Raw genomic sequence first — 12,472 nt, forward strand, 5'->3', positions numbered from 1 at the left:
GTGGCGCTCGCCTGTAATCCCAGTTACTCGGGAGGCTGAGGCAGGAGAATCGTTAAACCGGGAGGCGGAGGTTGCAGTGAGCCTAGATCGCGCCATTGTACTCCAGCTTGGGCGACAAAAAAAAAAAAATATAATAAAATAAAAAAGGGCTTAGCATAGTATATGGCCAGTAGGAAATTATGATTATTATTTTGACCTTAGACCTCTCTTGTCTGAAATTCGGGTTTCTTACTTTCAGGGGAAGAAAAGAACACAGGCGGTCTCTGAGGCTCTCGCCAGCGGAGACAATCTCCCATTAAACGTAGGCATCGGTTAAATATTTGCTGAACAAAGTAAACTGTCTCTCCCCAGACCCCGTTGAGCGCCCACTCGAGATCCGGCCCGGAGGCGGGCGGGAATGGCCCGTGGGTCCCACACGCCGTGTAAGGGGGTGGAGAACACCCCACACGCCCGAGGACCGTCTTCACCACCTCAGCCCGGCTAGGAGCATGCCTTCTGCTCGCCTCCGGGCCTGCAGGGGCTTTCCGTCGCAGGTCCGGTCGCGTTCCACTTCCGCCTGCAGTCCAGACATGCCCCTTCTGGCCCAATCCCCACCCCTCACACACCCGGCCCCGCCCTGTCGGGAGCTTGGTGGTCCTCTCTGCGAGAGGTCCGCTTAGCGCCCGCCGGGGCCACGCCCACCCCCGACACTCTGAGGCCACCTACAGGGCCGACTCTCGGGGGGGCGGAGGGACGGAGGGAAGATGGCGGCAGAGGCCGGATATTGGCGCTGCCTCCTCGAATCCCGGACCCGCGCCGAGGAGGCGGTTCAGCTGGGGCCAGCAGCGCTTCGGAACCCGCGCTAGGGGGACCCTGGCGAGGGGGCCTGGCCCTGCTATATGCGGGCGCCTCGGCTGGAGTGAGCGGCGTGGACGCCTCTTTCCTCCGGCTCTTTCCTTGTTGCTGCGAGAGCTAGAGGGCGGCGGGCGGCGGAGGCAGTGGGGCCGGGATGGAGGACGTTAACTCCAACGTGAACGCGGACCACGAGGTGCGGAAGCTGCAGGAGCCGGTGAAGGAGCTGGGGAAGCAGCACTAACAACTGAGGAGCCGCTCGCGCTGTGCTGGGCGGTTCGCCGGCGCCTTCACTCCCTCCTACGGCGCGGGGTCCCCTCGGGGCTTCCCCTTGGGCCTCAGCGCAAAGTCGGGCGGCGGGGCCGGATGGACCCGAGGCGGGCGAATAACGAAGAGTTGCGGGACGCCACCTCCTTGCTGGCGGCGGGGGAGGGCGGCTTGCTGGACGACCTGGAGCGTGTCAGGCTAGGAGGAGGGGGAGGAGAGCTGGTGAGCGCGGGGCGCCGGACGGGGCTGGGCGGGGACTCCCCGGGGGCGGAGGACATCCCCGAGGGTCCCTCTGGTCGGGTGCCTGGCTTTGTGTAGCCAGCCAAGTCCGCTGTCGGCGGGTACTCGTGGTCTTGCTCTGGCAGAGGGGAGGTCAGTTGGAGTTGGGGGTTCGAGGCTTGCGAGTACGGGGCTTGTAGCTCCTTCTCTGGATTGTGGACCCTCTGGGTACTGGGCCCTATTGGGGTCGGTAGGTTGGTTGGATCCAGAAGGGCTGTTCGCCGTGGGGAGGAGTCGGAGGTGGGAAACTGCTTTATAGGCGGGGATTCTGCTTTGTATAAGAGACCGGCTTTCGGATGCTAGTCTGGGCATTTTGGATGTTGGGGAGGGGTTTGGCTTGATGAAGTATCGCCAAGTTCGGGGGGTGCAGACCAAAGTCGCCTACGTCTATGCAGCGGTTGGTGTTTGGGATCAATTTCTAGCGGGGATGGGGAGACCATGTGGATCAGCACTCCTCTTTGGGTAGTGGGGTAAAGCTTGCTCTGTGTGAAGAGGTCAGAGGGTGGTGCTGTTTTGTGTGAAGAATCAAGGGTGGAACAAGAGCCCCGGCTCTGATTTTTTAAAACAAGAATTGAGTTGGCATTTTGCAGAGCTCTGAATCCACAGTTATCACATCTATCCTTCATTTCCACGTCCTCCTAGGGGCAGAGAAAGAGTCCTATTTTAATATCTAAACCAAAGCTGTATTGTCATAAGCCACTTCTTGATGAAATTGTGACCCACATCTTAATATCACTTTCACAAATAGGACATGGGAAGCTTTTCCCCTAGTTTTATTATAAAGATGTCTGTGGGAAATTCTCTTAATTCATCCTTTTTAAAATTTTACCTTTTAGCTAAAATGTCTCTGCTCTGTTGAAATTCAAACTTCTAACTTAGTGAAATGGAAATCATTCATAGTCTATAGTATTGCAGAGCTGGAACTGTGCAGTGTTCTGAGGTAGTTAAGAGCTTTGCTGGATGATTCAGGCCCTGGGTTTGCTACTTACTAGCTGTATGACCTTGAGCAAGTTATTCTGAGCTTCACTTTCTTCCTCTATGATGGAGAAAATAATAATAGCACTTACCTCTATAAAGGTATGAAGATTTAGTAAGATAATCCATGTATGCATTTAGCACTGGATGTGGCATATAGTAAACTTTCCCAAACTAGCTGCTATTTATTATTATTATTATTATTTTTTTGAGATGGAGTCTCTTGCTGTGTTGCCCAGACTGGATTGTAGTGGCGAGATCTCCGCTCACTGCAAGCTCTGCCTCCTGAGTTCACGCCATTCTCCTGCCTCAATCTCGAGAGTAACTGGGAACAGGTGCCCACCACCACGCCCAGCTAATTTTTTGTTTTCGTATTTTTAGAAGAGACGGGGTTTCACCGTATTAGCCAGGATGGCCTCGATCTGACCTCGTGATCCTCCCGCCTCGGCCTCCCAAAGTGCTGGTATTACAGGTGTGAGCCACCACGCCTGGCCTATTATTAGGCTTAAGCCTAGTTATTTAAATCAAACATTTAGTAAGTTCTTACATGATGTTATAGGAGACTCTAAAGATTTTCAAGTGTTGATCCCTGTTCATAAGGCAGTTATAGTCTTGTTGAGAACTAAGTTTTGTGCAGATAAATAAACTAGAAAGTGTATGGTGAATTGCTGAAAGAGAGATAGAACAAAAGTACTGTCAGTGCGCAGTAACTGGGAAGAAAACAGTAGTCCAAAGTAGATGGGCCAAACTTTGAGGAGGCGGCTTTGGAGTCTGGAAGTGAGGAAAGAGTGGGAAGGGCATTTTATGCTCTGACAGCCTCAAGAGCAGAGTCAGAGATATTTGTAACTCTCAGTTAGGAAGATTTGAATAACAGAAGTACTCTTGAGTATATGGTGACAAACCTTTATTTTTTATTTACTTTTTTTTTTTTTTTGAGACGGAGTCTCGCTCTGTTGCCCTGGCTGGAGTGCAGTGGCATGATCTCAGCTCACTGCAACCTCTACCTCCCGGGTTCAAGCAATTCTTCTGCCCCAGCCTCCCAAGTAGCTGGGACTACAGGTGCCCACCCTCATGCCTGGCTAATTTTTGTATTTTTAGTAGAGATGGGGTTTCACCATACTGGCCAGGCTGGTCTCGAACTCCAGACCTCGTGATCTGCCTGCCTTGGCCTCCCAAAGTGCTGCATGAGCCACTGCACCCAGCTGACAAACCTTTATTACCAGGTGATATCAAATATTGTTAGAGCTGACTGTGGTAGTGACAGTTTTTCATATAAATGTGAAATTGCATCCTCCCAAAGGAATCCGGAGTATGTATGCACTTTAAAAGAACCCAGAATCATCTAAATATTGTCACATGACTCTTGCAAGTGATGATAATAGTGATGCTCATAATAATGAGGATTAGCTGCACTCATCAGCCTGTAGAAAGTAAAGTTTCCTTTTCGAAATTTCCTTTCTTGTTAAAGAATAAATCATAAGTGTTAGAAATAATAGTTTGTTTTAAAGACTAACTTCCTTCAAGCCTCCTCTCCTCTGTGCTAATAACTGTTAAGCCCTATCCTGTGTAGCTGTTAGATTTAAGAGAATAAGTATATTCTATGTCCTTGTACTTTAACGAAGATATTTGTGCCGGACATACTCACAGGCATGTTCCAGCTCGCAGCCTATGCCCCTTCCTTATTTGGAAATGTTATTACTTTTCTAAGTCCTTTCGCAAGCAACTTCCTCTTTTCCTTTGTTCTCTATTGCCTTTCCCTGTATAGGAAAGTTTTAAGTTATTAGCCAGTCGGGTTTAATTTAAATTGTGAGGTCCAGCTCCAGCCAGTGGAGACAGGACACAAGCTGCATAAGGGATAAAAACTGCTTCCCTCCTTTGTTCGGGTGTGCTGTCACCATTGTTTCATCTGTGAGGAGCACCCTTTCTGCAGAAAGTAAAATTGCCTTGCTGAAAAAACTTTTTGTCCAAATGCTGGTTTTTCCTTGCAGTACCTAGGAGCAAGCATTCTGTTTGTAAATAAACATTTTACTTATAACGATGGCGGTGGCCTATACAGGGAGCCATTCTCCTCTGGGGGCAGGGGGGTGGGTCTCTGGTCCTCTTTCATGAGGAAGGCACCCACTGCCTTGTTGCTGCAGCCTCAGGGTAAGGAATCGAGACCCACCAGGTGTGATGAATAAATCGGACTCTCACCAACGGGGAAAGAAACCAGCTGGTGACCTGCAGTAAAAGATCCTCACATACCACGTGGACCAGGCAACTCTGCACAGACCAAGGAAGGAAATGCCAGGGGAGCCAGTAAAATACTTCCTTGGTGGTCAGGACTAAGGAAAAAGAAGCCATAGGGCGGTGAAGCATTCTTTGGTTGGGACATACCAAGGTAAAGCATTCCTTAGGACTAAGGAAAGAAAAGCCGCAGGGCAGGGGTTGTGAAGTATTCCTTAGTCCAGGTGTTTTGGAGGTTAAAAAGAGGTGAAAAATCCCCATTGGGGGAGATTGAACCTCACAGAAACTTCTGGTCATAGAAAAAATGTTCAAAACTTCCCTTTCCTCTCTTCTTGGGGGAAGGAAGAGGCAAGGGAAAGACCAGCAGAGAGGAAAGAGAAACTAGGAAAGGAAGTCAAAGCGAGAGCAGCGAGCATGGCTCCACATTGTTGCGGATTGCTGGCACCTGGCAGAGCGGCGGTGGCTGGGACACTCTCCTCCCGGCTGCGCAGCCAGAGCCACCCAGGCTGCCGGCCCCTGAGCCCCGCACCTTCCGTGCCGCTCGGGTGTGTCCCGCCACCCTCGGAGGCCAGCTGGCCATGGATGCCTGCAAGTTGGAGCCGAGTGGGAGACTGAGCGCACCAGGGCCAGGAGCCCGCGCCACGCAGCCAGGCAGCCAGGCGTGCCAGAGGGTGGGTGCCTCTCCCCAGCCCGGCTCTGTGTGGAAGAAGAGGGCAGGGACCAGTGCCGGGAGGAGAGCAAAGGAGGCGAAGGGGCATGACTCATGCAACTTGGGGGCAGGCATCTATTTGCCTAGCCTCTAGGCCAGCGGTGGCCCGGACTGTGGCCACGTGGATCCCACCCAGCCCAGAAGACTAAGTGTAAGAGAAAGAGGAAACAGGATGACAGAAAAAGAGAGAGCCCAAATGAGAGAGAGAGGGAGAGAATAAGTGAAAGACTGAAAGAGACAGATCAAAGAAAGATACAGAAGGTAAGACTGGGGAGAGAAATAGTGTAAAAGGTAGTCAAAAAGTTGAGGCATGTCAAAGATTGTGAAAGTTGAAAAAAATGTTGTAAAAGGGAATTTATGCAAGAAATATTGTATAATTTAAAAGTATTCAGGCATCCTGAATGTAAAACTATTAAAGAAACAGTTGATGTGCAAAGTATATAAAGAAAGTAAAATATACTTTTAGTAAAAGAATTATAAGGAGGCATAAGAATATGGATTTTTACCTACATTAAAAGGTTAAAAAATAGGTGCTAAAAAAATTCAAAAGGAAAATGAATATTGCTAAACCAAAAAGAAATATTATCCAAAAACCTTATTAAAAAAAAAATCTTGCTTCAACTGTGTAAAGGAACCCAGGCTGGGGCCCTCAAAGCTCAGGCTTAATGCCAACGAGCTTCCACCTCCAGCAGCTCCTATAGAGGCTGCAGTGCCAGCCAGCTGGAGGACCTAACCACAGACAGACACTTCCTATGCGGGGGAGGGGGCTGGGCGACCATTAGATGGTGTGATCTTGGCTCACTGCAAGCTCTGCCTCCTGGGTTCATGCCATTCTCCTGCCTCAGCCTCCCGAGTAGCTGGGACTACAGGTGCCCACCACCACGCCCGGCTAATTTTTTATATTTTTAGTAGAGATGGAGTTTCACCATGTTGGCCAGGATGGTCTTGATCTCTTGACCTGGTGATTCACCCGCGTTGGCCTCCCAAAGTGCTGGGATTACAGGCATGAGCCTCCGCACCCGGCCCCAAGTTCTTACTTTCTTAAAAAATAGAATTTAGCCAAGCAAGGCCCCATAGTTGGTAACAGTCTATTACAGTCACTATTGTGTGCCCATGTTTTATATGCCAAGTGTTGTGTAAGTAGCGGTCTCCAACCTTTTTGGCACCAGGGACTGGTTTCATGGAAGACAATTTTTCACGGACTGGGGGTGGCAGATGGGGGTTGATTTTGAGTTGATTCAAATGCATTATATTTATTGTGCACTTTTTTTCTGTTATTACAGTGTAATATGTAATGAAGTAATTATACAACTCAGCACAATGTAGAATCAGTGAGGGCCCTGAACTTGTTTTCCTGCAACTAGATGGTCCCTTCTGGGGTTGATGGGAGATTGTAACAGATCATCAGGCATTAGAGTCCCATAAGGAGTGCCCAAACTAGATCCCTTGTGTGCACAGTTCACAGTAGGGCTCATGCTGCTATGAGAATCTAATGCCATCACTGACCTGAAGAGGTGGAACTCAGACGGTAATGCAAGCAATGGGGACTGGCTGTAAATACAGATGAAACTTTGCTCACTTGCCCAGCAACTCACCCTGACTGGTACTGGTTCATGGGCAGGCGGTTGGGGACACTTGGTGTAAGGCATTTTATGTTTTTTTGTTTGTTTGTTTTTTGTTTTTTGAGACAGTCTTGCTCTGTTGCCCAGGCTGGAGTGCAGTGGTGTGATCTCAGCTCACTGCAACCTCCACCTCCCAAGTTCAAGCGATTCTCCTGCCTCAGCCTCCTGAGTAGCTGGGATTACAGGCACAAGCCGCCACGCCTGGCTAATTTTTAGTATTTTAGTAGAGATGGGGTTTCACTGTGTTGCCCAAGCTGGTCTCGAACTCCTGAGCTCAGTCAACCCACCGGCCTTGGCCTCCCAAAGTGCTAGGATTACAGGTGTGTGGGCCACTGCACCCGGCCACATATATATTTTTTTAATTGAGATAGAGACTCGCTGTGTTACCTAGGCTGGAGTGCAGTAGTGGAATCCACAGCTCACTGCATCTTTGACCTCCCAGGCTTGAGTGATTGTGTTACCTCAGCCTCTTGAGTAGCTAGGACCACAGGTGTGTTGCACCACGCCTGGCTAATTTATTTTTTATGTTTTGTAGAGACAAGGTCTCACTATGTTGCCCAGGCTAGTCTTGAACTCCTGGGCTCAAGTGATTCACCTGCTTCAACCTCCCAAAGTGTTGGGATATAGGCGTGAGCCATTATGCCCAGCTCCTTTACACATGTTAAATCATTTAAAGTGTACAATTTTGTCATACTTACTATTCTTTTTTATTGTAAAATATACATAACAAAATTTACCATGTTAATCATTTTTAAGTGTACAGTTCAGTGGCATTAAGTACATTCACATTGTTGTGCAGTCATCACCACCACCCATCTCTAGAACTTTCATCTTCCTCGATTGAAACTGTGTACCCATTAAAGAACAATTGCCTGTTCCCATGGCCCCCAGCCCCTGGCAACTACCATTCTACTTTCTGTGTCTATGATTTTGACCACTCTAGGTACCTCATATAAATAGAATCATACAATATTTGTTTTTTTGTGTCTGGCTTATTTAGCATTATGTCTTCACAGTACATCCATATGGTAGAATGTGTCATGTTATCCCCATTTTACAGTAAAAGAAGCTAAACCCAAAGTCGCGTAGCTAATAAAGTGAAATTGAGATTCACACCAAACCTAAAAGTCATGTCTACTGAAGAACGTTTGACCTTGTTTTATTTAGCCTATTTAGCTTGGGAAGAGAACTTTTTGAATATTTGAAGGACTATAATAAGGATTATTACTTATATAACTCCTCATCATTACACTAATAGGTGTAAATTAGAAGCAGGCAAATTTTGATTTAGTAGAAGGAAGGATTTTCTAATAGAGCTGTTTTTGGATGATATGGACTACTGGAAAAAATTGTTGGAAATAACCTTCAGAAGACTGCCAAATGTTCCTGTGGCAGGGGGTGTTACAAAGAAGTAGAAAAGTTGAGTTATCCGAATTCTAAGTGTTCTTTTAATTCTGTTGTGGTCTGTGTGGGAGCATAAGATAGCTTCAAGACAAAGTGCTAAGCTTAAGTGTGGGAGTGATCTTTAGCAATGGAAGCATCATGGATTTTTTATTTTTAAGTCTATGGCACATTTCTTTGAATATCCTCAGTAATGGCCAGTTGTTTTCCTCTTGAGGGTACGTTTGAATTTTGAAAACCATTAGAAGTCCTTATCATGCCTGGTGAATAAAAATGGATTAGCAAGATACTTAGAAGTCCTCAGCAGTCCAGTGCCAATTTGCCTTTTTCCTAGATTTACTTGCTTTTCCCAGAACCTTTATGAACATTTATGTCCTTTGGCATTTGACGTTCATCCCTTTTTTTCTCTTCCTCTTACCAAAATTTTCCTTATTCTTCAAGCACGATGCAGATTTTGTTTCCTTTGTGAAGTTCTGAATTTTTAACTTGGTTTGCTTCCTCTTTAATGTTAACCTATTGAGAGGTGAAGCCAGCTGGACTTCTTGTGTTGAGTGGGGACTTGGAGAACTTTTCTATCTAGCTAGAGGATTGTAAACGCACCAATCAGTGCTCTGTGTCTAGCTAAAGGATTGTAAATGCACCAATCAGCATTCTGTAAAAACGCACCAATCAGCATTCTGTAAAATGGACCAATCTGCACTCTGTAAAATGGACTAATCAGCACTCTGTAAAATGGACCAATCAGCAGGATGTGGGTGGGGACAAATAAGGGAATAAAAGCTGGCCACCCCAGCCAGCAGAGGCAATCTGCTTGGGTCTCCTTCTACAGCTGTGGAAGGCTTGTACTTTTGCTCTTCACAATAATCTTGCTGCTGGTAACTCTTTGGGTCTGTGCAAACTTTAAGAGCTGTAACATTCACCACAAAAGTCCGTGGCTTCGTTGTTGAAGTCAGTGAGACCAAGAACCCACTGGAAGGAACCAACTCCGGACACACTATCCCTGTTTATATATCCTTTCTTAGAGTATATTTAACACAACCACTTTGTACTTTGGTTCATGTAGTCTAGATTGTGTGAGCAATCTAAGCAGGTGGACAGTACCATATTCATCTTTATGTTTCTGTAGAGAACCACAGTATAGTAAGACTTCAGTTATACTAATTTAAATGAAATCAATCTGTCAGTGATGTTAGGTTAAAATGAGGTGAAGCTATAAACTAATGAGACTAAATTTCTTACATGACCCGTATGCCAGTTACAAATGAGGTATTTCACACAGATTCTGAATAATGGCAGTATTGAATCTGTACTTTCCCATGATGAATTAAAGAAAATACTGTCTAGATCTAGTGTCTGATTTTAAAAATCAGTTTCAGAATTAACCAAAATACTGGCATGGCTGTGTTTCGTAGGATTACAGAAGCACTTTGTTTTAAACTTCTTTGTACTTTTTGTGACTTCCAAGTTTTCTCATAATGAACATGAATTGCTTTTGTAATTTAAAAAATCCTACTGATAAAATTTGTCAGTTTCATTACCCCGTGGTCATGTAGGGATCATAATATAACCTGATACATTAAAAGCCATTGATGTTTTCCTTGTTACTTAGTGCCAGTAAGAGTATACATCACAGATGGAGAAGTTTTGGTTTCAATAAGTTTAGATATGCATTTTTGATAGAATTGGAACCCAAGACAGCTGATATGATCTTATGATCTATTATATTTGTTTGTTTTAAATTTAACAATTTAATTGGACAAAAAAAAATTTCTTGAATTGGATAGCACCCACGACCAAAAGTGGTTTAGAATGCCTCTTACTCTTGTTTTTAACTTTTCATTTATTTATTTATTTAGAGATGGAGTCTTGCTCTGTCGCTCAGACTGGAGTGCAGTGGCCTGATCTCGGTTCACTGCAACCTCCATCTCCCAGGTTCAAGTGATTCTGCTGCCTAAGCCTCCCGAGTAGCTGGGATTACAGGCGCGTGCTACCACATCCGGCTAATTTTTGTATTTTTACTAGAGACAGGGTTTCACCACGTTGGCCAGGCTGGTCTCTAACTCCTGACCTCAGGTGATCTGTCCGCCTTGGCCTCCTAAAGTGCTGGGATGACAGGCGCGAGCCACTGCGCCCAGCCTGACTTTACATTTAGAAAATGAAATTGCACAAGTGTTACTATTAAAATGTTTATCGTTTCTACCTAAATAAACGATGTAGTCTGTTTTCATGAAAAACAACAGCAACTTTGTTTTTTAGGAATATCAGATAAGGAACCCAAAACAGTATTGCTTACATCCTGTGAACCTTCTGGATCGCTGATGTTGCTGCTGCTCCTCAGTCCCATCTTTGAGGTCACCCTGCATTCAAATCCCTGTGCCAAGTTGCCCAGGGAACCTGGTCCTGATGCCCTGGTAGCCCAAAAGGGCTACTTGCCTTCTCCTTCCACTTACCCAGACCCCTGCTTCCCTACCCTTCTGCTAGGAACATGTCTACAACTATATAAATTCGTGTAATTTTGACATGATATTTGAAAAAGACAATTTGGGCAGTAAATAGCAGAATTACGTAGTGTCTTAATGTAAATGGTTTGTGTTACCACAATACACTGTTTCTTATAGTAATTATCTGTACTAGCCAAAGCACATTGCATGTGACTCCTGTTGCACTAGTTTTTAGTAGCAAAAATGAACTTGTAAAAGAATGTAGGTTTTAAGGCTTTGGTAATATAAGTTCTTATTTCTTTCTTTCTTATTTATTTATTTATTTATTTATTTATTTATTTATTTATTTATTTTTAAGACAGTTTCATTCTGTCGCCCAGGCTGGAGTGCAATGGCGTGATCTCGGCTCACTGCAACCTCTGTCTCCCAGGTTCAGGTGAGTCTCCTGCCTCAGAGTCCGGAGTAGCTGGGAATACAGGTGACTGCCACCACGCCTGGCTAATTTTTTTGGTGTTTATTTTTAGTAGAGATGGGGTTTCACCATGTTGGCCAGGCTAACATAATACTTATTTGTAAAAAAATTTTTTGTAAATGTTTTATGTAAAATGTTTTATATAAGCATACATATATGTACATGTATGTTTATGTATTTTATATATACATAAAAATCTTGCATACATATATTTACATGTGTGTATGTAAAAACAGTACATGGTAGTAATTCTGCAACTTTTTTATCCAAAGGTATTTAAAATAGTATTATTAAGAGTGCTATGTATATTCTATTGTATGTAAATGCTGTAGCGTATCTGGCCATTTGTGGCTGATAGCTGTTTAGGTTATTTCAAGTTTGTTATCACACACAATGCTTTATTGAATGTCATTTTTCCTCATGCATGTGTGTAGTTTTCTAGGGTGGATGTTGGGTTGTAGATGCTGGGTCATGGGGTACGTACATTTTTTAATTTACTAGGTCCTTGCCTTCCAAAGTGGCTCCACCAAGTTACACTCCCATCAGCAGCTTGTTAGAGTATCCATGTCTCCCTACCCCAGCTGACTAATGTTAGTTTGTAGCAATCTGTTATAATTTCCTTAATTTGTTGGGCTAAAAAACTACAGAGTTTATCTTGTTTTAATTCTTGTTTCCTTGATTCCCAGTAAGGTTAAATATTTTTCCATTTGAGCATCTTTTCATATATTAACTGATCATTTGTAAATCTTATGCAGGGAATTACCTGTTTACATCCTTTGCCCATTTTCCTATTATTTGGTCTCTTATTGATTTGTAGGAATTCTTTGAATATTCTGGATACAAATTATTTTTATATATGTGGCAGTTATCTTTAGTTTGCTGATTATTAAGATTATTATTATTTTTTTGAGACAGAGTCTCACTCTGTCCCCCAGGCTGGAGTGCAGTGGCGTGATCTCAGTTCACTGCAAGCTCCGCCTCCCGGGTTCACACCATTCTCCTGCCTCTGCCTCCCGAGTAGCTGGGACTACAGGTGCCTGCCACCACGCCCAGCTAATTTTTTGTATTTTTAGTAGAGACGGGGTTTCACTGTGTTAGCCAGGATGGTCTCAATCTCCTGACCTCGTGATCCACCTGCCTCCACCTCCCAAAGTCCTGAGATTACAGGCGTGAGCCACCGCGCCCAGCCTGCTGATTATTCTTTAAAGCTGACAATGTCTTCGGTCATTATAGCTGTTTAAATATTTGT

The 12,472-nt window shown here is 44.9% G+C and overlaps 1 protein-coding gene across 2 annotated transcripts in view; it reads left to right on the forward strand.

The window, feature by feature from the left end:
• Nucleotides 1–1,359: 1,359 nt before the first annotated feature.
• MTHFS (methenyltetrahydrofolate synthetase) overlaps nt 1,360–12,472 on the forward strand; it is a 74,844-nt gene continuing 63,731 nt past the window's right edge. Inside the window, exons 1-2 of one of the 2 annotated variants that reach the window (XR_009209636.1) lie at nt 1,360–1,470; nt 11,110–11,187. The gene's annotated coding sequence lies outside the window, so the exon portion shown is untranslated. The remainder of the gene's footprint in view (nt 1,471–11,109; nt 11,188–12,472) is intronic. The other variant, XM_032174517.2, reaches the window with a different exon arrangement.

This window comes from Hylobates moloch, unplaced genomic scaffold (genome assembly GCF_009828535.3).
Source record: "Hylobates moloch isolate HMO894 unplaced genomic scaffold, HMol_V3 SCAFFOLD_14, whole genome shotgun sequence".
NCBI classification, from domain to species: Eukaryota; Metazoa; Chordata; class Mammalia; order Primates; family Hylobatidae; genus Hylobates; species Hylobates moloch.